We start from the raw sequence: 27,735 nt of genomic DNA, 5'->3' as shown, positions 1-27,735 counted from the left end.
CGCATATTTCGTTTTATAACTTTTTGTTACATTGCGTTACTGGGACACATGCGGCGATTCCACAAACACACACTCACACAAACGGACACATGAGCTTCCTTGCCATTTAACGCAGCACTTGTGTGTGTTCCCTCAACAGCCGAACAGCCGATATTATGATAAAGTGACCTCTTTGGTTATTATTTATGGCCTATTAGTAAGGTGTGCGAGTCTACAACTGAACGTACACACACACACAAACACACGGGCGCGAGGCAACGTGGTTGCCCGCACGCCAAAGGACCACACCACAGCAACACGATCATTAATTTGCCGCTTTGGGACCGAGAGCGCGCGCGCGAACACCCAAAACTCCACCGCAAACGTCCGAAATTTCAAAGTCGCCCAAGTTTACAACAAAAAAAAGCAGACAACAAACACGGCTGCAGTGCGGCAGCAAATGTTGAAAGCACATCGATTTCGGCTCAATCAGCGCCTTTAGCCACAACATTTGGGCTGCTGCCTTTCGGTTGCCTTTGAGTTCGGTCGGTCGGTCGAGTTGATGAGTTAATAGGAATCAGGTTACATACAATTTACCTGATCGACAGTTCGACCAAGCGACGCACCAAAGTGGTGGACATCACTGAAGAAGTCAGTTGTGGTGGTCGCCCGCTTGCTGGCTCCTCACTCCACACACACACTCCAGAGCTGGGGAACTTTGAGAAATGACTTTATAGTTGTGGCCGTGGTTTTTAGTTGCAATTATTACTCTTGTTGTTGTTGTTGTTTTTGGTGGCAGTGCTGTCATTTTATAGCGCTGTTGGCAGCTACACAAAGCCTAAATGCCAGCTAATACGTTTGCATGTATTAGTTGGTTCAGTGTAGGTATTGACAGCTTTAATTAACTCATGCGCATCATCTGTGCGGTAGACATTTTATATCCGTTTAACATTTCGCGGTTTCGGCATTTTGTCCATATTTTTTTTAACTTGAATTTAATATTTGCTTTTGGTTTATTTTGCGCATTTGTGGGTTAACGCATGCGCATAGCGTGTTGGTTGGTTTGGCACACATCCGGTGTCCTGTTGGCTAACGAGGTTTCTGTCAGACCGAAGCGTACTCATCGTTGCTCTCTCTTTTTTTCTACCATCGGGAATCGAAGTCAAATTGTTTGAGTTTTTTGTCTGATTCCGTAGCTTTGCTGAAGCAGTGGTGTCGTTATACAGGGTTTATTAAACCAATAGTTGCTATTCTTTAAAAACTTTCAAAATAGGTTCCATCCGCGTCGATGCAGCGCGATTTCCAAGCATTGAAGGCGTCATGGAAGGCATTCTCCGGTATAGCCTTGAGAGCCTTGTTGTCTCAAAATGCTGGCGTTTCATCGGTCTTTTCAGGCAAGGAAGCAAAAATAGTTCGGGAGGCCACATCTGGGCTGTAGGGCGGCTGCGGAAGCGTAGGATGCCGGCTTTGGTTAGGTATCTGTTCACAGGAAAGGCGGTGTGAGCTGGGGCGTTGTCGTGGTGCAACTTCTAATCGGCTGCGATGTCTTGGCGGACCTGATTGACCCTTCGCTTGAGTCTTTTGAGGACTTCCACGTAAAGCTTGGCATTGACGGTTTGCCCAGGATGTTCAAGATTTTAAAAGAGACTGTGAGAATCGTTTTCATTTTGGATTTGCTCACTCACTAGTGACCTTTTTCCGGCCCTCTAAAAAGGCCTGGTGCCACCGAAACATACCACTTATTGCTAAAACAACATCTGGGTAAGCCTGCTTGATCATATCAAACGTCGCAGATTTATCGAGTTTTACTCAGAATTTAATCGCGTACCTCTGCTCTAACGAATGTTGCATTTTCAGCTTGCACCACTCACAGAAACACGTCGCACGAAAATGTTTGTCCTGACTCTTCAGGTGATCGGAGACAACTGACCAGTCGCTCGTTCCTTAGCTAGGAACGCCCGCTACCGAATCCAGTCGGTGAGCGCACGTTCCGAAGTACAGTCACGGCGGAAGAAAATCAGTCCTATTACTTTCCGGACAAACCCTGATCTTCATCTCACTTTTCTTCTAACTCGATACTCGATAGAAACTAGAAGATAACTGCGTAGGTTGTCACGATTTTCAGTATGTATTCGAAAATAGGTCTTCTCAGCAGTTTGCCTCAGTCCAGTCCTCAGAAGCAGATCTGTTCACATACTTGTATGAAGTAACGCGACGGATATGTAACGTTCTGGAACATCATAGCTTCGTTTCTATTATAATACTCCATCTTAGTACAGCTCCGTCCATGATTTCAAGCAGCTACCAACTCGTTCGAAAATGCCGTAACTTTATAGGAATACTCTCTTTGATAATGGATCGAGTTCGGAGTTCAAGCTTATTATTTTTTGTTGCTCCTCTCTGGAGTCTAGGGTCTCTAGAAGGTTGGGCTATCTCATACGATGAAAGGCTGTGCGCAGGTTTAACCTTCTTTATGTTAATTTTGGTCCGCCGCCACTTCTGCTTCTTGCGGATTTCAGTCCAGATGACTGCACGGTGTGTTGAACTGAAGGAGGTATCGATAGTGAGGCCAGAGAATCTGTTAAAATTGGCATCAAGCGTAGGCATCCTAAAGGATCACTACCTCTCTTGGGCCTAGAAACTGAACCTCATCTGGTATCGCAAAGGACCAACACTGGTCTATGGGTGGCTCACGAGACTACCAGACCTATCTAATAACCTTTGCTGAAAAAGTAGCAGGTTAAAACTTTTCATATTATTTTACCAAAGCAAGACAATTATAATGAATCGAAGAATATGAATCGAATAATGTTCCTTCATATCATTACAAGATCACATAAAATATATTTGAACTTATATATATATATTTACATATATTCCTCAAGTTCTGACTATGCTTGTCACCTAAATATTCCAGAAAAATCTCTTCAGAACCTTCTTCGAAAAATCACTCTGAATATTCGTGTCTAATTGAGTGCTACTAATTTGAAACCAATAGCAGGTAATGCTTGGCTGCTTAACAAATGAAAATCCAAAGTAAAAAAAAAAAAAATATTTACAAAAAGATCCCGAAAAACACTTCTCATCTTATCGCGCTGCATTCCCCCGAATTTTTGGTCACATCAAAAACCGGCCGCGATTGTAATTCACACAACTCAAAAATCAAACGAGCCGTGAAAGAAAAGGATTTACGATTTATGCAAAACGAAAAGCTGGCCGCACGGATGTTAGATAGTCGGATCAGTCAGCAGTGGATTGCTTAAAACAAAAGGATCACACAGTAACCGACAGACGGATGGCAAGCACAAAATGCTAAGCGGATCTGCATGTCTGCATGGCATGCTGCGCGCAGCCGTACCATTGATCTTGACAGATCGGACGATAGAGCCAGCTTGTATGTAGCGAAGACTGACGACATTTAAGCTCGTCATTGGCGAATTCAAAGCGTAAGATATGAAGATCTCACTATGTACCTGTGCGCATTGACTGATAAATGGGACGCGTCTTGATGTACGAGTCTTTGATGAGCGACAGCAAGTCTACGCGACTCTAAGCTGCACTCGAAATTCACTTTGTGCAAAACGAGCTGAAGATTTGATCAATGAAGTGGACAGGCGGCAACGCTTTGTTGGCGCAACTTCTGAAAGTTTTCAATATCACTTCCACTTTTGAGTGGCTTTATTGTTTTATTTTTGTAATTTTGCATATTTTCGCTTTTCATGCCGCAATAATCACACTCACTTTTAGCCTTTTATCTTAAAATTAAATATATTTTTTTGGAGTAATTGCGTTAATGTATGGACACAATGAGTACCAAAGATGCCGCAGCGCTGCAAAAATAATAAAAGGAATCAAGGAATTAAAAGAAGAAATTAAAAATTAGTTTGGTAATTCGAATAAAGCGACATTTGTTTGACAGACATCACAGGATTCGAGCGTCTTTTAGGACAATCAGTGAGCTGAAGCCGACGCGTTTCATGGGAACGCTGTCATATCAGACGCACTGTCTGAAATTGTCTTTTGCAGCGCAGTCATGTGAGAATTTTCCTGCTTCATTATATGAGGTATATACATATATGGGTATTAAGGCTGTTCTTAAATGTGAGCAGAAAATTTTAAAAGTACAACATTCGGTCGTTTTCTTTGGTACCCCTGGGTCAATGTTCAGATTACCTTAACCTTTTGTAATAGGAAGGAAACTAATATTCATAACTCCAAGGCTCAGGGAAGCTGAATATATAAACGAGTCCAAACAGGGTCCCGCTGGAATTCAATCCTCCTTCAGTTGGATCCTTGTAAACTTGGACCACTACGTTACAGAAGCTATTCCTACTGGCTGTTCCTATGCTCAAATGTCCACGAGGGTTATGCGGGCAAAAGTGGCTGTTATTAAGGTAGCAGTGAACCTACTGCTCCGGATAGCAGTTCCTTTCAGGAAGGTGAGCGTTCACTCCGACAGAAGAGTGGCTATAGTAGCCTTCAGCTCGTAAGCTGTGGGCTCAGAGTTATACAAGGTGACTGTCCCTCACTAGAAATAACATCAATATACTTCATCAACAGACTCGTTTGGGTGCCTAGTCATAACGGAATCGCTGGAGTGGAAACTAGTCGGATCTCCGTTGTCATCTTGCCCTCTAATACTGGATCTATGGACCTCGCGTGCGCTTAACAGTTGTTGGTCGACGACCAGATACTTCTGGCCTTTAGTAGAACGTAGGAGATCTACTGAACCGCTTGTCCTTGACAAAGTTAATCTTGTAGCAATCGTACGAGTTCTTAACATAGGCTAAAATTCTTGTTGTCAAAGTTGTGTTGAAGAAGGTTAGGTGTAATATCCAAGCCCATTTTCTATTTTTGTCCAGCCTTTGCGAGACTGAGGCTGAAGCATCTCGGCAGTCATATATTTGACGAACAAGAAGACATAGTTGAAACTGATATTGGCCGCCTCAACAAATTTGTGATCGGCTCAAAGCGCTTTGTCGATTTATGAGGGTCTTAATGATAACCTTTTATAGGAGTTCCAGATATCATAATAGACCAGCGTTGTAAGCTGTCCAAGTGAGATCCTTTTTATGATGGACCATATTCTTCATTGATTCGAAATTTTATCGCCTTTAGTGATTATTCCGCTCAATTGGCAATTTGCTACCGGGACCACGTTTTATGAAGGTGATAGCTAGATAGATAGATAGACCAGTTTGGTCCTTTGCTATACCAAATGAGGCTCACTTGCTAAATCCAAGAGGAGTACTCATCGCTTAGGTTCTGCGGCCTCACTGTCGATATCTCCTCCAGAGTATTATACTTTCGCGACCCCAGATGCTTACAACCGAACAGAACAGAGCTTTGGAAAAAAGTCTCCTGGGTTTTAAGCGTTACTTCAGAACAGGTCATGTACATGTCAAACATATTTGTTTACTTTGTCAGCTCATTTGACAGCTATTTCTCTAGGAAATTCAAAACACCATTTAGCATCATGGACATTGTGACTTGTTCAAAACATCTTCAAACCAGTTTAAAATTTCTGGTAATTTCTCGAGGTATAATAAACAAAAAGTCAAAAACATTTGTTAATTTTGACGTCTAATTTGACAGCTATCCCTCTAGGAAATTCAAAACAACTAAACACCGCGTAGTAAATACACATTGTGACTTATCATCAACCCTCTCCAAACGATTACAAAATTTACATAAATATACATATATGTATGTATTACAACCGTAAATATAGTAATATTATTTCAAAGCGTTTCTACTCACCAGTCATTAATTAATCGCCTGCCATTTGCGCCACGCCCTACTTGACGAGTGAGTACTGACTTCATTGTCACCTAGCAAAATAAATTGATTTTCATTAATTCATTAATTGAGTGATTTGTGATTGCAATTCATTTACAACAAAGAGAAAGATAATCATAAAAAATAATAATGTCAATAATAAATTTCGAGAAATATTACTAAACGACTTTTTTTTCACCAACGAACGAACGAACTGAAAACAAATGACAAGTACACGTACTTACAATTAAATGAAGTAAATCGAGGAAAAAAAACTTTGAATAAATAACACAATCAACACCAATCATAATTACAAAAACAAGTATAATTGTATACAAGCCAACGCCGCAGGCGCTTTGTTGTTATGTTGTTGTGGCATTATGTGAGAATTTAGCAACAATTGTACGCGCACAACGGGCAAAACATGGCTGGCGACAAGTTGGCTGTTGTCACAGCTTTACTTGATTATTTTTGTTTTTTTTGTATTGTTGTTGCTGTAGGTGGTTGTTGTTCGCTTGTTGTAAATGTTCATTAGCGTTGCTGTTTATTTATAGGTGATTGCGATCATGAAATCTCGTTTGTAAGCGAAAGCAGTTGGGTGGGCGGTGTGGAGAAGGGTTCCCAAGCAAAATCGAGGTGTGAGTGGCCGAGTAGCAAAATTCAATAGAAGAGCTTAACAAGCAGACATCAGACATTGATTGAGCTGAATTTCGATCCGATAAGCATAGCTGCTTTTAAACAGCATAAATGTGAGGTTATATTTTAAATTTAGAAAATTATATAAAGCCGTAATTTCGAAACAAAAAGTTGTTACTTTTTTCTCATGTGGAGAAAAGATTGTTCAAATCTTAAAACTGAGTTCATACTGATGTTTAAGTGCCCGAATTTGGGTTTACCAAAAACACCTAATTTCTCTAAAAGACATACCAATGAAAATTATTATGGTATGCTTGGACTTAGAACTGGCTTGGTTATGTCGAGCATATAATGAAGACCCCGGTACGATCAAGTTAAGTTTTCCAGAGCAAATCAACCCTTTTTTTGACTCCATCAGCTTGCAACAGTCGCCCAGAGGTTCATTGGTATAATTTTTAAAAATACTGACGTGTTCGTTGTTAAAAAATGGTTTTCATCCCAGTCCTCGAAGTCCGAATTTGTGCTGCGACCCTCAATCTCGTTTGTTTTAAACAACTTTGAGCCATTAATTGATAATATGCCATTACTTCGGGCTAGTTTACTGTGACTGTACTTCCTCTGAAACTCTTGGTATTTTCCCATATCTCCCTATTACGCGCCTCTTCTTGTCTATCCTGTGGAGACAAATTTGTTCAAGTTTCAGAAACTGCAAAACTGAGTTAGACCCCAATTTGAGATCGAGTTCTTTGGTATTACAAGGCAGATAAGCATTTTCGCTGACTCCGTTCGCTCGCAGCTATAGGCCAGAGGTTCTTTTCCCTTTGCGGTTCTTTTCAACTCTCTATGGCTATCCTCGACTAAGTTTGGTTCTTTCTGGCTCCCTGCAAACTTAACTTTAACTCTCTTTTACCGCCATTTGCCCTTCCCGGCTCTATTTGTATCTCTCATCTGTGTAGCATTACCACGCTTACCACGAGTTTCTTTGGCTCTCCCTGGCCTTACTTACTCTTACCGGCCTCGCCCCTTTCCTCTGGGCTCTACGTAGCTCTTATTGGTTCTCACCGGAAGTTTCTTAAAGCTTCAAGTATCCAATATGCTAAGATTTTTATGATCCATGTTCAGCATATCTCCATCCCTATAGTTTCCATCTTTTATAAAGGCCCCCACTGGCCCTTCGGGACTCTCTTTGTATCTTTCAGCTCTATGTGGTGCTCATTCCCTTACTTTCTTTAGTTTTTATGGCTCTGCTTAGCTCTCACTGGTTCTCAGCGGACTTCAAAGATCTTAGATGTTAAGATTTTTAAGATTCATAATCAACATGTCACCATCGCCCTAGATTCCATCTTTTAGAAAGTAATTGAAACTCACTGGCCCATCTTGGGAATCTTTCGATCTTCCAGCTCTATGTAGTGTTCATTCCTATACTCTCTTTGGCTTTTTCTAGTTCTGCTGAGGTTATCAACATTTTCTTTATCTCCCCCGGACTGCTTTAGCCCTACATAGCTCTGTCCGAGCTCTCCTGTTTCTTCTGGGTTCTACGTAGTTCCCACTGGTGAAGTCTGCTACATAAGGTTTCAAGGATCAGAACGAGATCCTATAAAGTGTATGTACGAGTATAAGTGATCGGCGTGGCCAGCTGAGCCATTTGTTCATGTCCCTCTGTCTGCATATAAGCGAAGTTGTCCCACAGTTTTGGAGATATCGATCTGAAATTTTGCACTCGTTCTTTTCTCAGCAAGAAGCTGCTCATTTGTCGGAACAGCCGATATCGGACGACTGTAGCATATAGTTTAAATGCAAACTGAACGATCGGAATAAAGTGTTTGTATGGAAAACTTTTTCATTTGAGGAGATATTTTCCCGAAATTTTGCATGAGTTATTATCTAAGATGATGATGCAATCTCCGAAGAAACTGTTCAGATCGAGTCACTATAGCATATAGCTGCTATACAAACTTACCGATCAAAGTTATAGTATCGATTTTTTTGTGCTTGTGAAGGGTATATAGTTCCGGTGCAAGCGGAGTTAATGTTTTTTCTTATTTCATGTTTAGGACTCATAATTATTATTTACGAAATCCTCCAAACATAAAACCATAAACGCAAACTGTGAAGTGTGACTTTTATAACCGATTTTGATCTATTAAAAATCGCACATAATCGCAAACGAATTGCCATTTGCATAAAAGTGTTGAGCGTCGTCGGTGTAAAATATGATTGAGGCAAAATTGATTGCAATGCCAAATTGAAATTCGCTATAAAATTGCATAATTTGCTTAGACGGCTTAGCGCGAGATATAAAGATGCACACACACACACAAGTGCATACAAACACTTGTCCATAGCTGCATGTATGTATGTATGTATGTACGACATATGATTGGCAAATTTGCATATCGCACCAACAAATTAAGCGGCAGCGATGCAAATGCAGTTGTAAATTTATAAGCGAACACATACACGCATACATGTATATATGTATGCAAATGCGCCAAAAAGACTTCTTAAAAATCCGCAGTTAATTGAGCCTCTTTTGCCATTGTTTTTGCTGTTGCTTTTGGATTTTGTTGCGATTTTTGCTTTTAAAGCAATTGCTGCGAATTACCGTGAAATGTTTTTACGTACACACACACACACACACCGGCACTTACATGCATATATCGGCTTGTTGTTCGTTATTTGTATTTGTATTTTTGCTTTTTGTGTTCGGCATTTGGCAATTCGGCGGCTTTAATGCACTTATGTTTATGTTACATGCTTTTCGTGTTAGCGATCAATTTTTCTGACATATTGCCGCGCTGCTTCGTGAAGCAAAAAACAAAAAGCACACCACGAAATTAATGGGAATGTGTAAACAAATTTAAAAAATTGTCATACAGGCAGCAAAAACTTTAAGATTTCATTAAAATTAATTAAATAACATGGATTTGACGTGACAATATTCGACGGTGCTAGAAGTGGCTAAGGTGATACTAATGGAAAATTTATATGAAAACGTATGTATATATGTACATATGAGGGTTGTCTTTAATATTTCGTATTTAGAGAGCTAAAATAAATAGCAATCAGCGGAATTCGATTTATTATTTCTCAATATATTCTTTATTACGATCTATATACTTTTGCATGAGTTTAAAGTAATTGTCGATGCACTTTGCCATCCTGATTGAGGTGTCTCCAAAAAAAAAGTTCTGAAAGTATCAACCGCCTCTTCAAGTGTCGTAAAACATTGATCTCTTAGTTTATTTTTTAAGAACGGGAGTAAAAAAAGTCATCCGGAGCCACGTCAGGACTAAGTATATGATGGATGACTCATCAAATCGATGTTTCGAGTGCTCAAAAATGCAAATTCATTTTACAGTCGTTGATAAAAAACTCTAGGAAACCGAAAAAATTTTCAAGAAATCTTTATAATTTTGACTGCTTCGAATGCTTCAAAGCAAAAGCTGTTTGCTTTGGTGTCTTGAGAGTATCTGTGAAAGTTTTTTACACCTTGTGTTACATTATTGGCGTTTTAGTAAGGATCTCTAATATGTTTGAAAACATATTATAGCCTTTTTTCATAGCAGAGAGTGTTGCATCCCAACGTTGAAAGAATTTTTCACATCCCTCAAGTAGGTTTGGAGTTTATGCAATTCAAACAAACACACATTCAAATCTTTCTCTTCACAATAAATGTTCCATACGGAAGTACAAAGTGGTATAGCTAAGCTGGAGAGAATTTGAATCATATTTTGGATTTTGTTTCTGTTACGGTGTTTATTCCTTATAGCTGTATTGTGCCCAGAGAAAGAGAGATATACCATAAACTAGTATGCTATGGTGATTGGTGGTCGGTATTTTCGCATCTTCGACTTCCACTCTCACTTCTTTAGTCCAGCAGATGGAAAAAGAATGCCAAGCTCAAAAAATTAGTCATTTTAATTTCACTTTTGACTGACATTTAGGCATTTCCGACTTATTCACTGTAATTGTTCGGCGGCTCTTTTCATTTTGTTATGAATGTTCTTATAATTTTTCGAGTCTCTTTATGCTTTGGTTTAACTGTTTCTTTTGGTTTAACTGTGGAAGATTTTCAGCCTCTTAGTACATACTACTGTGGGCAAAAAATAGTAAGACTTTTTTATTTGAATTTCGTGCGAAAACCAATCCGTCGAAATATTTTTTTTCCACGATTGATATGACTGTCAGTGACGTCTGCGCCAAATAACACAACAAAATAATCATAAGTTTAGTATATGGTTGTCATTCTAAAGTACATAAAGTGCATTCACCGATTAACAGTCAGATATCTTACTGGCAACATTGGAATATCAGTAGATTCAGTGAAAACCATTTTGAAAAGTCATTTGGGCCCAAGAACACTGAAAGCACGATTGGTTTCAAAAACACAAAATTTTTTCGAAAAACAACGTCGCGTTAACGTCTCTGAAAGAATGCGTTCCGTCTACCAGTAGTCGTGAAACGTATTATTCGTGGTAATGAGTATTGGATCTATGCTTACGACCCGGAAACAGACGATCAATCTGCCGCATATCGTGGCAAAGGTGAGCCGATGCCGAAAAAATACGCCAAAGGAGATCAAAAATCAAACCGACTGCTTATTCATCGTGTCTAGTTATCTGGCATGGTTCTCATTTGAAGTGGTTGTGAAGGAAAAGGAAGCAATCTGGAAGCTATATTCTGTTGAATAGTAGGCTTTTTTGGAATATCGCTTTGAATAGTCACTGATTTACGATATGTAAGGCTTGTTCTCAGTTTCAAATTTGAGTTTAGGATATTGTTTGTCTATAGTTACCTTGCTGTTTCGATTGCGTATAATTTCTAGTGGCAGGATTATCATTATAGACAAATGAAGCGAAATATCACAAACTATAAAAAACAATCGATTTCAATGTAATTGATAAATATAATTGCTTATATACGTTTTAATCCATACATATGTATATATTTGAATGTCTCATTAAATATACGCGATTAAATATACGCGCTGCCACAACAAATAATAAATCTTTTCACTAACAATAAAGCAAAAACATCATTATATTATATAATATTTTTTGAAATACCTTTCAGTAGATTTTTCCATTGCAATTGGCAATAAAATGCGGCACAATGACTCTTATGGCAAGCTAAATGAACTTGTTTACAAATCAAAATTGAAAACCATTACAAATTATTGAATGATTCTGAGAAATCATTTGAAAAGCGGTTGCGCTCAACTGACAGCTAATTCATACTTCACGAGCAACAACACTTACCTATAAGTATATAAATACATACATACATCTACACTTGTGCGTCTGTTTGTCTTGCAAAAATGAGGCACTCGCGCTATAAATATAGCTAACCTCAAAATACTAGGCGCGCCTAGCTGAGCTTTAGCAAATGCGTACGATGGTGTTGGTGTGTGTGTGTGTTAGTGCGTGCATGTGTATGATTATAAGGAAGTTATGGACGATGTGAGTTACGAGCATTGTTCCCAAGAAACGCAATGGGGGGTAACTGCGTCGAGTGACAAGTGAGCAAATAGTTAAATGCCTCACAGTTGCCTATTGGCGCAAATGCTATATGTACATATGTATATTCGCAATTAAGATGTACATATATATGTATATGCATGTATGCTCACAATTACATGTGTTACATGTGCTTGATGTTATTATTATATTTGTAATATTTATAATGCGTGTAACTTTCATTTAATAATATTTAATCCAAAATCGAAAATAACCTTTGTTTTCATTTCTTTCTTTCAGGTATGTTCCAATTATGTTGATTTGATGTGATGTTGACAATTATCAACGTAAGTAATTGTATATTAGTATATTAGGGTGGGAAAAAACGAATGATTTTTTTCGCTTGGTGCTCTGAAAACTTGGTTCCTAGACACAGCTAGGAATACTCTCCAAATATGAGCTCGTAATTATAACGATATTGAATTATATTCGGCAATCAGAGAGTAAATTAATGGGCTTTTTTCTCTGCAGCTTATAGCTTATGTGTCCTGAAAAGCACAGCAGCCAGTGCAATCTAACACATAGTACTTATTCTATAGTGTCTGTATTTTGTGAACTTCCACGTCGACATCTAGTTCGACTTGCAATTGTTCGGTAAAAAGAAGAATACCTGTTGAAATCGTGAACAATAATATAGGCATCCATACTTGTCTAAAAAAAATTCGTAATCTCTCTATTAATCTATTAAATCACTAAAGTTTATAATTTATTCCTGCTAGTGGGTATGGAAACTTCTTCTGTGTTGGCGTAGACGAAGCTTCTGCGGTGATAGCGGAGTTTTTTTACTGGGTGCTAGTCGTTCTTCCTTTTCACTGTTTGCTGCCAATTAGAGATACCAAGTATAGCCAGGTCATTCTCCACCTGGTCTTTCCAACGGAGTGGAGGTTTTCGTCTTCCTCTGCTTCCCCCAGCGGTATGCGCAGTTGCCCATGTTCAAAGGACTACAAATCTTCCGCAGAACTTTTCTCTCGAAAATTCGTAACGTCGTCTCATCAGATGTTCGCATCGTCCATGCCTCTGCACCATATGATGGTGCATGATGATTGACTTGTAGAATTCGGTTTTTAGTCATCGAGAGAGGATTTTACTTTTCAATTGCCTACTCAGTCCAAAGTAGCACCTGTTAGCAAGAGTTATTCTGCGTTGGATTTCGAGACTAACATTTTTGTTGGTGTTAATGATGGTTTTACAAGTGCGACAACCATTTATTTAATGACAGGAGAAACGCAAGACGAAGTTGCGTTTCCTTCGCGTCTTTGGCACGAAAGCTACATTCAGCAAATTACATATACGATTTGTATTTGACGACTGGCAAGCTTTGTTGGGTGTTGTATTTGAGTTAGTATTATAAGCATCCGCGGATTTCGCAACCTAAAGCTGTTCTAAAACGCTTCCGTAAAAGATCTGAGTTCGTAGTAAACCGAACAGAAACAAATACGAATTTCTCGCGATGGTCTTTAATAGATGTGGCGGCTCGAAACTCAGCGCACAAACCTGAGGAGGGATGATTCGTCTTCTCACTTTAGCTCGCTTTCAAACGGATGAAATTTCGCACAGAATATTGTCTAGGGCAGGGCTACAATCTTCGAAAATTTTGTTCATATCGAATGACTATAGCATATAGTTACCTTACAATTTGAACGATCAAAAACAAGAAAGCGATCTTTTTATACCCTTTTAGTGTGTAAGAAATGCATCCGTGGTGTCTTTTATAGCATCGATCCAGCAGAAATGAACGTTCTTTCTACTTTTCTTATACAATCATTGAGTATTTATTGTGAAATTGCATAAAGAAATAACTTAATATTAAATGATGTCCCTGAACTAGCAATAAATTCAGCTTAATTAAAATAAACAACACAAAAACTTACTCCAACTAAATGGCAAACAGCTACAACTAAGTTCAAGCGCACTCACACACATGCAGTCAAATGTTTATGCAAAATATTAAAATTGTTGCGGTGCAGAGAGATGAAGAGCAACAATAGCGAAGAATGCAGCTAATGTGTACACACACACACACAGACGCACAACAACACACTTGCATAGAAGTGTGCGCATTTGCGAAAAAATGTGGTAAATAACCCTCGCTAACAACAATAACAACAAGGGGAACACTTATGCCGCGTATTTGCTCAACACCACAACAGGCTAATAAAAATAACAAATGCGAAAAGCAAACAAATTAATTGGCGAAAATGCCGCAGTAATTATTGACTAAACAAAATATGCACTTAACAAGTTCGTAGATTATTGTAAATACTCATAACGAGAATATTTATGTGCTGTATCGGAATTGTGATGTGCGCGTGGCTAGTCGCCTTTTTTTGTTTTTTTCTGCTAGATTTTCTTCAACAAAACAACAACATTAATAATACTTAAATGCAAGCTAATGCATTTTTTGTTACCGCATCAGACATTTAAGCGTCGTGCTGGCACAGTGGTGCGCTTTGAAATAAATGCACAGTAAGATTTTAACTTCACTGAAAGTTTTTTAAGGAATATTATGTATAGAAAATACAATTGCTCGCGTTTTAAGCTTAGTAAAAAAATTGCTCCCAAAAGTCTAAAAATCTGATTTTTTTTTGTTTTTCGAAGATAGTGTTAAGAATATAGCACTATACTTTACAACTGTTGGCTGCTAGAGTAAGTCCATTTCTTAGAAGCTGTACTTAATTAATGTAGATAGACCCAAATATGACTTCATTCCTTTTATGCAGTTTTATAACATTTTTGTAGCATACATTTAGGCGTATTAAGATTTTCTGTATCATTTCATTGCTCTTAACATTAATTCTCAGATTGCTAATGAAATTATTTACATATGATTTTTATATTGATGATTGGTGAGTGGAGTAAGCTGTATGGGGTTGAAGAGATGGGTGGGATTTTCTTGGCAAAATTGTCCTCCAGGTTCAAATAAATATTGATATTTCATAAAATTTGTAGTTGATACTACAGCTGAGCTCGTATATATTATAATAACTTCACTTCTTTTATGCAGTTTTATAACATTTTTGTAGCATACACTTAGGCGTATTAAGATTTTCTGTATCATTTCATTGCTCTTAACATTAATTCTCAGATTGCTAATGAAATTATTTCCATATGATTTTTATATTGATGATTGGTGAGTGGAGTATGTTTTATGTGGTCGAAAAGTTGAGTTTCTCATAAAAAATCGACCACAACATGCAATTAAGTTTCTTTGATGACTACTTTATAAGCAAGTGTGTGTAATTTATATTTGTGATTGATATAAATGAGCTCGCAATTGGATTGTTATACATCCAGCTGCGTTCGTATATTTTTGAGAATAACTGTAAATGTTATGGACAACCTGTAACCACAATGCTTACTTGCTTGACAAAATTAGAGAATCTATGAATGAGCAAACTAATTTTGGAAGTCACTGAAGGCTTTATAATTTTCTTGTACTAAATTTAAGGTTATCTTTTCCATTCATAGTATGTTGACAGTCATTTCGTGGGTCAATGTGATCAATTTTGATGGACGGTTGGAAATTTTGGTTTTTTTTTCTGTTTAAAAATTCTTTCGAACATGAAAATTCATATGCTTTGTAGTTAGCTCTAACCACTAAAAGGTGCGTTTATAAATTTAAAAGCTGTCGGATCGCATTGGACGCCCAAAAGAGGTTATTACCGAAGAAAACATCAAGAAAGTTCACATAATAATTTGTTCGAGACAGTAGGTACTTTAGAGATATCAACTGAACATGTACATCAAATCATTCATAAATATTTGGGTATAAGAGAGCTCTGCCCGCTCCAAAGCGTGGAAAAACGTAACTGGCTCGTCTGGTAAGGTTATCGCGTCTGACTTCCTTGCAAAAGAAAGGATCATCAACAGAGACTGAGGTTGTTTTCTTTTTCTTCAGACGACTAATGGTATTCGAACTTCTTCGAGGACTGAACGCCTGCTCCAATGCCATCTCCTGCTGTTATGCTTTCAATGATAATTAGCAGGCTGGAGAAGTGTTCCCTCCATAGTTTTCGTGTTTCTTCCATAGATGCTCTAGGCATCAGTCACTGGATAACCTTTGGAGATTCTATAAGAGTATGCTACGGTCTTAAAACCTTCTGTTATTCAAAGTTAGACTCCAGATCTGGCGCCCTGCGTCTATTTCCTGTACTCAGATCTCAAAAGAATGCACGCTGGGAAGAAATTTTCATCGAATAAAGCAGTGACCGCCGAAACTAAGGCCTAATTTGAAGCAAAGGACAAATCGTACTACAAAAATGGTATGAAAAAGTAAGAGGGCCGCTATAAACCCTTGAAGGCATTAAAAATAAAAAAAGTTTCCTGAAACATGTCTGACTTCTTATTAGTGATTATTTTTCACCTCATAGCTTTGTATTTACTTACTATTACTCACAACTATTTGTTGAGTTCGTGATAAATAAAGGAATTTTGGACATAGATTTAATTCGGTTGTCTAAAATACATTAAATTTTATTTTTGCAAATTATATGGTGTTGTCCCACTGTACCCATTGCTGCCATTATGGCTAGACCAGCCGACAGCAGCGACAACAAACGTGAGCTTAGCTAGCGCAAACTACGAGACAGCGTGGCTCTGTGGCGTCGTTGTAAACGCGCCAAACGCTGAGCACAACAAATAATCCAAAAAAAAAGCAACAAAAATAATCAAAAGCGTATTAGTTAGTTGCAGCTACTTTGCAAATGTCGCAGCAGCAGCAGCGACGGCCGCCGAGTCGAACGAACGCGCTTAAACGCTGCTTTTTAGTGCGGACACATGGCGAACGTTTCTAACAATCCCACAATTCAGCGCTACAACAAACAAACAAATCCCGATTGAGAAAAAACTGTTGGCAATAAATAAATAAACAAGTGTGTGTGTGGTGTGTGTGTGGAGTTGGCGCAGCGAAAGCATTGATGAAAAATCATTTGTAGCTAATAAAAAAAGAGATAGCTAAAATAATATACATACATAAATTCCAAAACGGTGCCCATTCAGGCGGTGGGGAGTGCGGCGGTGTAGTACTGTTGAACCAAATTGAGTTAGTGTGTGCTGGCAACAATGTTGCTGATGGTAATTTTTTGCTGTTCGTGGCACAGTGAGCACTCGTAGTGACATATGTATAAACAAATATATGTATGTGTGTCATGTGCGGCTATGTCATATACTTTGAAGCGTTGCACGATATTGGCAGACAGCAGGTATGCAACAACACTGATTTGCGTGCAACATGTTGCAGAGATCACGATTTTATAACAAACGCACATACATACATAAGTATGTATATACAGAAACATATATGTATGCATATGTATTTATATTTATAAGAAGGTACGTCGCATATAGTATATTCAAGAGTTTATATATACTTACTGAACGTATGTATGTATGTGTGTATTTTTATACCCTGAACTGGCTATTTTCAGTCTGCAAAGAAGACACGTTGGCTCTTAGAATGAAATGTAGTAGACCCTTTAAAATATACGTAATACTTACGTACCAGGGTGAGGAACTCAGTCGATTTAGCCATGTCCGTACATATAACTGATGTGAATAAGTCCCTTAATTTATGAGATATTAATTTGAAATTTTGCACATATCCTTTTATACCCGAGAAGCTACTTATTTGTCGGAACCACCGATTTCGGACTACTATAGGATATAGCTGCCATACAAACTTATCGATCAAAATGAAGTCCTTGTATGAAAAACTTTTTTATTTGACAAGATATCGTCATGAAATTTGGCACTGATTATTACCCAAGACAAAGCTAAAGTATTCTTAAATATGTTTCAGATCGAACAACTATAGCATAAGTCAAACTCATCGTCAAAATAGGTGTGTAAAACTCTTTTATTTGACAAGATATCGTAACGATATTTAGCATAGATTATTATCAAAGATAGCCCTACAGTATCTGTAAAAATTGTTCAGATCGAACAACTATAGCATATAGCTGCCATACAAACTGATCGTTGAAAATGAAGTCCTTGTATGGAAAACTTTTTTATTTGACAAGATATCGTCATGAAATTTGGCACTGATTATTACCCAAGACAAAGCTATAATATTCGTAAATATATTTCAGATCGAACAACTATAGCATATAGCTGCCAAGCAAACTCATCGATCAAAATCTAGTCCTCGTATGTAAAACTCTTTTATTTGACAAGATATCGTAACGATATTTAGCATAGATTATTGTCAAAGATAGCCCTACAGTATCTGTAGAAATTGTTCAGATCGTACAACTATAGCATATAGCTGCCCTACAAACTGATCGTTCAAAATGAAGTCCTTGTATGGAAAACTTTTTTTATTTGACAAGATATCTTCATGAAATTCGATATAGCTAATTTTCCACGGCAAAGCAATCTTCGAATATATTGTTCAGATCAGAAGACTACAGCATATGCATATGTAGCCATACAAACTGATCGATCAAAATCGAGATAAATAACTTTTTATACCCTTTATGCTGCAAGAAATGCACTTGTGTAGAGTATTATAGCTCCGGCGCAGCCGAAGTTAAAGCTTGCTCATGTTTTCTATACGTTTTTAATAACAGAAGGTATGTATTTTTCTGCTTGCGGCAACTTAAATCACATTTCAGCATATTTTTGTTGCTACTATTTGTGTTATTTGCTTTTGTTGCCATACTTTGTTGGTAACATTTTGCTTTTGTTGCTACTCGTAGTGGTTGTTGCTGCCGATGATGATTATGCTGATTGTTGCTTTATTGTCTATTTGCTCAGTTCATCTTGTTGTTGTTGTGGTTGGAGTTTTTACATTTTGAAATACTTCAAATTGCCGTCGAATGTGCAAATCGTGCGCAACATAAATGAGTACAACACAAACAATGGTTAGGTAGAGAGTGTGAGAGCAAGAAGTTATAGCTTTGTTCGTATTTGAATTGGACCACCAAGGCGGTTGAACGGGCGCTTCTAACCTGTAAACCTTGTTATGACTATTAATAATTTGGCGCTTATAGTTATTTGTGGCAAGTTCGTCAAAGTTGCTACAAACGGTGGAATATAAATTGGAGCGGCTTCAGTCGATATAAGAATGATTTTTTTTTGTTTTTTTTTTTCAATTTGTTTTATATGAAATTTGGAAATTTGTTCTTTCACATAAAGTAGGTTATGTTTGATTTGTAGGGATTTCTATGGTTTCACTTCATTAATGTATTTTGTTGGTTCCAGAGTGGAAAATATCTTTCTTATAAAGAATTACTTCCACTGTTTTCTTTCAACTTGTCGCTAAGCCTAGTTTAGTTAAGCTTTCAAAATAAGAATTATTAATCAAATCGACACTTCAAAAGCCTACATTAACTCTTTCTGTTTGGGAACAGTTCCAAATTGGGTTGATTACTATCTCAGGTATTGCCGCAAGGCAGGCTCATTGTTCCCAACACATTTGAGTGAGTACTTGGTCAACTACGCTTCGTCAACTCTTACAATATTTTGACCTCAAATATTATTTTCAGAATAATCCTATGTTAGTTCGCAATATTTGGTCTCATTTGCTTTATATTATCTGATAAAATTTGAACCGAACTGAGAGAATATATTTTGTTCTCTGATCAAATTTGATCCGGACTGAGAATTTTTTTTCTCTCACCAAATTTGAACTGGACTGAGAAAATATGTATATAAATATAAAAAAATACGTCAAAGTTTGATTAGAAATACGAAAAGACTTTTGCGACTACCAAATATTTTCTTGTCAACCCACCATCACCTCACCTATACCACACGCTTTATTTAATAACAAACCTTGATAGCTTTGAACATTTATTAAATATTTCCATAAGCTGCAGTAATCACTCAGTATTCGCTCATTTGTACATATGTCACCTTGTAAAGGTGTTTATCTACACATGTTGTTGCTATTATATTTGTAATTGTTGGCGCTCGCTAAAATAACCATTCGAATGGCTGCCAATTAAGCGCATTTAAATTCATCGCAGGCCAACACAAACTATCGAAAATGCAAAGCACATCGTGTCCCTACCCTGAAGTTGGCGAAAGTATTTTTCAGCCCAGCCAAAGCGGCTACGAAGCGCGCTACAAGCTTTACATACACACACATACCAACATATGTTGGAATATGTGGTTCACAACGCGTGTTCTGTTTCAACGAAAATTACTACATTTCTTAGATTTTTGCAATTGTTGGCTATTTTTGTTGTTGTAATATGTTGTGTGGTGTGTGTGTGCGTGTGAAGCGCGCTATTTTGCGTGAGTGATGATTTTTGTCGCTTTCGTCGCCGCGTGATTGTTGCCAAGCGGTTGCATACAGCTGCTGTTGTTGTTGTTATTGTTGCTGTTGCTGCTATTATGCATGGTAGTAAACTTATTTTGCTTTTGGTGTTGCTAATTGCTGTGATTCTTGTTGTTGTTGCTTTTGGTGTTGCTAATTATTGTGATTCTTGTTGTTGTTGTTGCTTTTTGTGTTGCTATTTGTTGTATTTTTTGTTGTTGTTGCTAATTGTTGTGATTTGTGATTTTTGTTGTTGTTGCTTTGCTGGTGGCATTATTATTCAGCTATGGCAATCAGCTGTCACTATTTTGACATATTATCGATACGTGCAACTTGTTAACGATTGCTGAACATGCTCGTAATAAATAATTTTCATACAACACATGTAAATATGTATATAGTACATATGTGCATGTGAGATTGTCTGAGTTTGCATAACACTATTCAATTATGTTGAAGTTTTGAAGGCTTTTATGGTTGAAGTTACTCACAGTGTGCTAATTGTCTTGACAATTTTTCTTGCTACTGTAGTTTTATTATTTATTATATAAACATATATAGACTATATACAAGAGTCTATTTTCCATTTTCCTACAAATAATGAAACTGTTTTCTTTGCCAGTAGTTGTGTGCTTGGATCTTCTTCCCAAGTTGAGTATAATCGCCTTTTGAAAGTACTGGAGGGTTTTATATTTGTTGTTTTATAGGCGAAATACTTTGGCTAAAAAATTTTGAGTTTACGGTTCTTAGCCGTCTATAAATTCCAGTATGTTTCGGTTACATAGACCCGACTGTTGTGGGAACCTGTCTCCCCACTTGATTGGTGTTTTAAGTGTTATTGTCCGTGTCTTCAATAGTCTGAAGCATTTTATTCTTTTCGTTTGTTTATACCAGTTGACAACCCGATGAACACAAGCCAAAGGTTAAGGTAGGTTAGATGGCTGATCAAAGATCGCACGTCCTTTGTGAGGCCATAGAAAAGAAGAACTCCTGTGTTCGAACTGTGGTATGTCCACAATAATTTCAGATTTATTTTAATATAAAAAACTGATGCAAAGTTGATGATTGAATAGAAAATGAAATGGAGAGTGAAAATGATGAAACGTGCTTGCAGTCGGGATGATGCGCCAAGAAGAAGGAAAAATGGCGGTTTGTCAAGCTGACAGCTTATCCAGTTTTTGGGTTGCCATATCTATGCTTTTTGCAGTGTTGCATTTGGGGTTGCCACATTACTTTGGGGTTGCCACAGAACTATAAATTAGCAAAACTTTAAGTAGCCAATACAAATTTGCACAGGCATTTAATTTCCATTCCCGCCAATTCGGTGGGATGACTGAAGGTATACGTTCCCAAGTGCTTAAGTCTTGAGCTCCTTGAAGTGTTGGGTTATTTCCACCCCATCTTCTTCCATCTCGCCTCTGCAGATGGCGTCTGATATGATTCCCAGCCTTACTGCGTGGATCCAATAGACCTGTTAAAACCCCAAAAACTGGGGAGAGGCTAGCCTTACTTAGGTAAAAGTGGATACTAGATCGCTTGCCATCGATCTTGGATCAAAAAGCTTTTGAGACATCGCTGACCGATTTTCCGCGAGGCCAAGCCCTTTTTCGTACGGAATTTACTACTCTGAGAAGGATCTTTCATCCTCCTCTTCTATTATCATCGGCCGGTAACGAATGCCTATAAATTTAGAAGCTCTGGATTCACTTCTTTTCTGCGCTGATCCGAATTTATGTATATTCAGTTGTAAGCTTTCTAACATATAGCATATCATATACATATAAACTAACTGTTTACTTTCTATTTATCCTTGTAAACAAAAACTGGAATAGTATTTCCATAAGCTGCTCTTGCTCACCATAGCCGGGTATAGATGACTTGGTATACAGTAGATGCATTAGAACTTCCCACTCAAGCTCCTGGAGCTCTTGCCAAGTCACTACCGATGTGTGTGGTCTGTAGATCGCCTGAAAGAATACACTTCCCTTCCTATGATCTAAATATGGTAGCTTCTGGATGTTTGTATACTTCAAACGGCGCATTTGTTGACAGTACATTTTTGAATTATGAGTTGGACCTACAAAAGTCATGGAAAACTCTTCCTGACCATGAATCCCATCAATCCGTTTGCGCCAGTTCAGTTTTCGTTTAAAGTTGTCATAAGTGACCTACTGTTCATCAATAGTAACTATCTTCAGAAATGAATCGAATTTCTTGCGATGAACAGCGATCAGCGGATGGAAATTTGATGCATGAATTTTATTCTCTAACCCATATGAGACCCATTCTAGGAGTTTTCTTTTGTTTCCAAACCTTTTTAAATGGCTCTAAACGGTTTTTTGATTTTCTTTTTTTTAATTGATTTTTCAAAGCCTTGTACATCTTTGATACCAAAATTGCTCGAAAATGGGCTCTTAATGTTTCAGGACTATAAATACTATTAATTTTTTGCCTTATGCTAACGATTTGTTCAGTCCTCGAAACACTTTTCATGAACACTTTTTGAGATGGCCTTCAGCGAGTTTTGTTTCATCAATTCGATCCACTGAAAACGGGTTCCATTTCGATGATTGTTGACTTGTTTGCAAGTCCAATTCATAAACCCATGTCATATCGGTAGTTCTTATGCTCTCCATGAATGTGGGATCGGAACTCGCACGATAAGCATGTCCAAAGAGACTGTTTACGGTTCTCTTTCTTAAAAAAACATCTTTATCGAAACGAGTCAAGCAAAGAGGGCGTTTCATACCCAAAATATCCACCAAAATCATTCATACAGACTCTCGAGAGACTTGTCATCTCTCTAACACTTGTTTAACGATTTTCAAGCACCATATTCTTCACTGTTTTAATATTTTCGTCAGGTGAAGAGGGCGAAGGTCGTCCAGAACGAGGCACGTCTTCAACGATCTCTCGACCGTCTTTAAAGGCATTGTTCCACTAGTAGGCTTGTGTTTTTGACAAAAACACGAAATATGGTTAGAAATATAGAATTTGAAACAAATTCTTTGTTCGATATTACATTTGGCATCGGCACCATGTGGTTTGCTTGACATACTTTATTTCTATGTATTTATGATATCTACCTTGACTTTAATTGACATGAGAATAGACGTGGAAAGGCTTATGAATTTTGAGCGAAGTTTTTTCATGGCTGGAACACACTCAAAAGTTTGGTTTGGCTTGTGATTGAAATAAGAAAATAATTTAGAAGGATTAAAGGCAGAATCCTTTCATTAGATAACTAAGTTATGAGCATGTAAGGAGTTCAAAGAGCTCCGCAAATTAGCTAATATTGGTCAAAAATAAATATGGTTCAAAGTATAGCAAAAATGTCGAAAGGCACCATTCAAAATAGCTAATCGAAATTTAAAATCTCTCAAAACTGGACTACACCTTGCTATGCCTTCCTAGACTAGATCGCTTGGTAGCAAACGTACTATATTTTTATTTGTCCGTCTGTTTTTTAGTTTCACATGATCACATTCACATTCATTTCTTTTGGATGTCATATATTGGGTAGTCGAAAAAGTCTTTTCGTATTTCTAATCAAACTTGAACTTATTTTATTTTTAGTTAAAAAAATTACTTACATAACAGCCTTTCAATTACAATGTAATTAATGAATTTCATCATTGGATCACCTGACATTCAGTCGAGTCTTCTGCTCAACTTGATGCCTCCATTATTCCCACTCTCGTTCTATTTGCTGTTAATCACAATTTGTGGGTGAGGTTTGTGTCATTGAAGATTGTCGTCGGAAATTCCACAAACTACTTTATAATAATTTTAATTTATTTCTAACGCTCTGTGGCTGCCTATTAAAGCGTTTTGTCAAGGCAATTGTTTTCCTGCTTGTGAACATAGCATTTTCAAAACGCGCCACAACTGTCAAAGCGTTTGACATTTGGAATGACAGTTGCAGCATTCATAAGTACACTGAGTAAAGTGCCAGGATTTTAGAAACAAATAAATTGGTTTATGCGAAGACAAGTAATTATTGCATACTTTTTTTTAGTATTTTTAAGTTTTGTGAATTTATAAGAAATTTTGCGAATTTTTAAGAATTTTGTAATTCTTGGTCTAAATGTTTATACATTTTAACGGCATATACTTTATGATTTTTTTTTTAATAACATATTACTTCATAAAATTTGTTGAAAATGGGAAATTTTTCTAACTGCACCAATGACGCACAAAATGTATCAGCGCAGTCGGACAATTAAATTACAATAAAATAATCCAGTGGCAGCCAGCTGCACTTGCCACTATGCCCATATACGGACATGAGGCTAATAATACAAATGTCAGTGACGCAGATGTTAAAGTGTGCGCACGATTTCCTGAACCTGCAAATATTTCACAAAGAATGTCAACGATTGTCGATAGAGAAAATAATATTAAATTGAATTTAAATTAAATAACTTGCAAGTAAATGTCGGTATGTAGGCATTTGTGTGGAATTTGTTGTGATTTGTCACTATGTCATATGCGCGTTTTAAATACTTTGTTCCCAACATATGTTTGTAGTTGTGATATTTGCCTTGACTTTAGGTGACAAGTGAATGCACATGAAATGACTTTTGGACTTTGATCGAGGTTTTTACATGGATGCAACTCTTACGTGTAATGAGTTCATATTCAGCATCGCAAGATAGCTAACATTTTTTTCTCGGGGGGAGGACGAGTAAAATGCCTACCGCATCATCATTGTGTCGTCATAGAAATGGTATGTGCCCTTGTAGGTCACTTAAAAACTTTTCTCCAAGGAAGCTTCGCTCACTCTGGAACCACTTTTGCATTTCGGTGTAGTTAACTTTGGTCTTAAAATTCAAAATATCGATAAAATTATGAAAATCGTCAAGTCCGACCATGTACCATCCATATCCATCTACCAAACGACCATCAACTAGTCTAGCAGCTAAACATTGCACAAAAAACCATCTGGAACCAATTAAATAATGCTTGCACAAAAAGCTGTTTGATTTATGGTTTTTTTTATGGTAGAGGGAAGCATCGAAAGCCAGAGTGCGGAACTTTAATCCGCTAAACTTAACCAACTCTCAACTTAAGACTCTCCCACGGAACCACCGCTTTAGTATTACTTCGTGGGAGGGAGAGGAAATTTGAATCTCCACTATTGTGCGAACTGACGGACGCCTAATCTATTGAAAAAGTCTCAGTTCTAGTTTGACCTTCCTTAAATTTTTATTTGGAGTCCAATATTACTCCCAGATATTTCAACTGCGGCTGTGAGGTAATGTCGCACTCCCCTATGTTGAGCTCTAGTCGTTTTTCACCTTCCTGGTGTTTATAAGTGAAACTTTTGTTTTGTGCTCAGCCATTTCCAGTCTCACAGAAGAGAACCATTGGCGTAGACCATTTAAGCACTCATTGCATTTGTTTCTTAGGTTGACTAATTGCTTAGCTACTGTTATCACCATGAGATCGTCCGCATATTCTATTAGTTTCAGTTGCTTTCTTCTTAGCACCATATCATACATGAGGTTACATAATAGTGGGTGGCTTATGAGTCTCACACGATTTAATACATAAAACCTTATTAATCAAATATCCAGCTGAGAAGCCGGCGCAAGCGTTGGCTTAGCCAGGTATGACGGTGTGGAAGGTTTTGCTAAATGTTTGATGGACTTACAGTGAATCATACACTATGAATATTGCTTTCTTATGGTCATATTCCTAATTTGCACCAGTACTGCCAACAATTGGAGAGTTCAAAAGAATCGACCAAGTTTGATCAATAAGAGAGAAACTGTGTTTCATAAGGACAACTCTAGGCCACACTGACGGATAGTAACACACCAAAAGCTCCGAGCGTTTGGTTGGAAGATTCGTATCCACCTTAAAGTGTGGTCCAAGTGATTCCTACAAGTTGCAGTGACGACTGACGTTGCCGGAAAAATTCGCACCAAAGTAAGTGTATGAAAATCGACTATCTCAGTTTATTGCTAATAGGAACGAGAATATATGTATGTGTATGTATATAAAAATGCTTGTATATCACTCGGAATTCACTGTTCTGCATTGTAGTAGTGGTACGGTTGTGTCATATCTAGTTTTTTTTCAAAAAAGGCAAACATTTGATTGGATTTGTGTTGGATTCGGTTCATCTTGAAACATCTATACAGTCGACTGCTGTTTACTTTCTTGCTCATACGCGCAAATCCCTAATTCATCACTTATCACGATGTCATAGACGTATTTCGAAGCACCGCTTTCGTATTTGTCGACATTTATCTCAAACATTCGGCACGAGCATGTTTTTAAGCGATTGATGAATTGTGTGGGATCCAACGAGAACGATTTTTTTACAGAAAAATATTCAGGCAATATTGAATTTATGGTGACCTTACTAACGCCTCTAGTTGCCTCAATGCCGCATGGCGATCTTGCAATATCAAATTGTGCACAGAACAACGACCTTTTCAAAATTCGTCTTGGAGTGATCTACGGTCTCCATTGAATTCATTATACCATCAATAAACACTGGTCTTTGATGGAGATTCATCGCTAAAGATTGAAATGAGTTCATCGTTGCACTGTTGTTGAGCCAACCCCTGTCGAAAGTTGTAAAAACAATCGTGCGAAAATGTTCTCGATTTAATTAAATTTTTTTTGGCGAGATGAACATTTTAAAATACTGTGAACACAGAAATAGCGATAGTATGTCAGAATGTTTAATTAAAATTTATTTTTTTGCCGAGATGAATATTTTAAGTTACTATAAACAACACAACCAGCGATGGTATCCCAAAAATGTTTGAGTATGTGTACTTCAGACTTCTAAAACTTTACGTTAAAGTTGTGAGTTGCCCAGATTGCAACACTGTGTCTGGATAAGTTGAAAAACTGAGTTGAGGGCGTGGCACATACCTTTTTTGTATACACTACAACAAATGTCAATATTTTATTTATATAAAATACAAATAATAGAGCCACATTTACTCGGCATAAAGTGCGCTATATAAGCTCAGCTGCATAATGTAATTTCTATATAGGATAACTGGAACAATAACAACTGTAATCAAAAGAGTGTTTCGTAAGAAATCAGTTCACTTTACTTCAGAATAATATATATTCAGTCCACGTGCTTTCAAAGTCTAAAAGACCCCATCACAAGCTCATATTCTTTTTATACCAAACTTAGCGCTTCCCTACTAGCAACTACACATAACAAAACAGTTTCTTGAAAAGTTTTGTCAATAATTTTGTATTTCCGCGTTTTTACCGTAATTGCTGAAACGTATATCAACAATTATGGCCATTTAATTGCTAGCTGCAGATCTAACAAATTGCGCGACAAAGCCAAACACACGAAACGCGCGTTGTATTTTCAAATATTTACCGCGTCAACACTGCCAGCTGCACGAAAATTAATGAAAAATATTAAATACAAATTAAGCACAACAAATATAAGGCACTCAAACAAACCTACAATCACACAAAGGCCAAATAATTATGAGTATAAAGAAAATCAATAATTTGCCAAGCGTTTGAAATGAGAAGATCAACGCGCTGACAGTTAGACAGTTGGAGGTG

This window comes from Bactrocera neohumeralis, chromosome 3, assembly GCF_024586455.1.
Source record: "Bactrocera neohumeralis isolate Rockhampton chromosome 3, APGP_CSIRO_Bneo_wtdbg2-racon-allhic-juicebox.fasta_v2, whole genome shotgun sequence".
NCBI classification, from domain to species: domain Eukaryota; kingdom Metazoa; phylum Arthropoda; class Insecta; order Diptera; family Tephritidae; genus Bactrocera; species Bactrocera neohumeralis.
Note: the sequence above shows the minus strand (reverse complement) of the source record.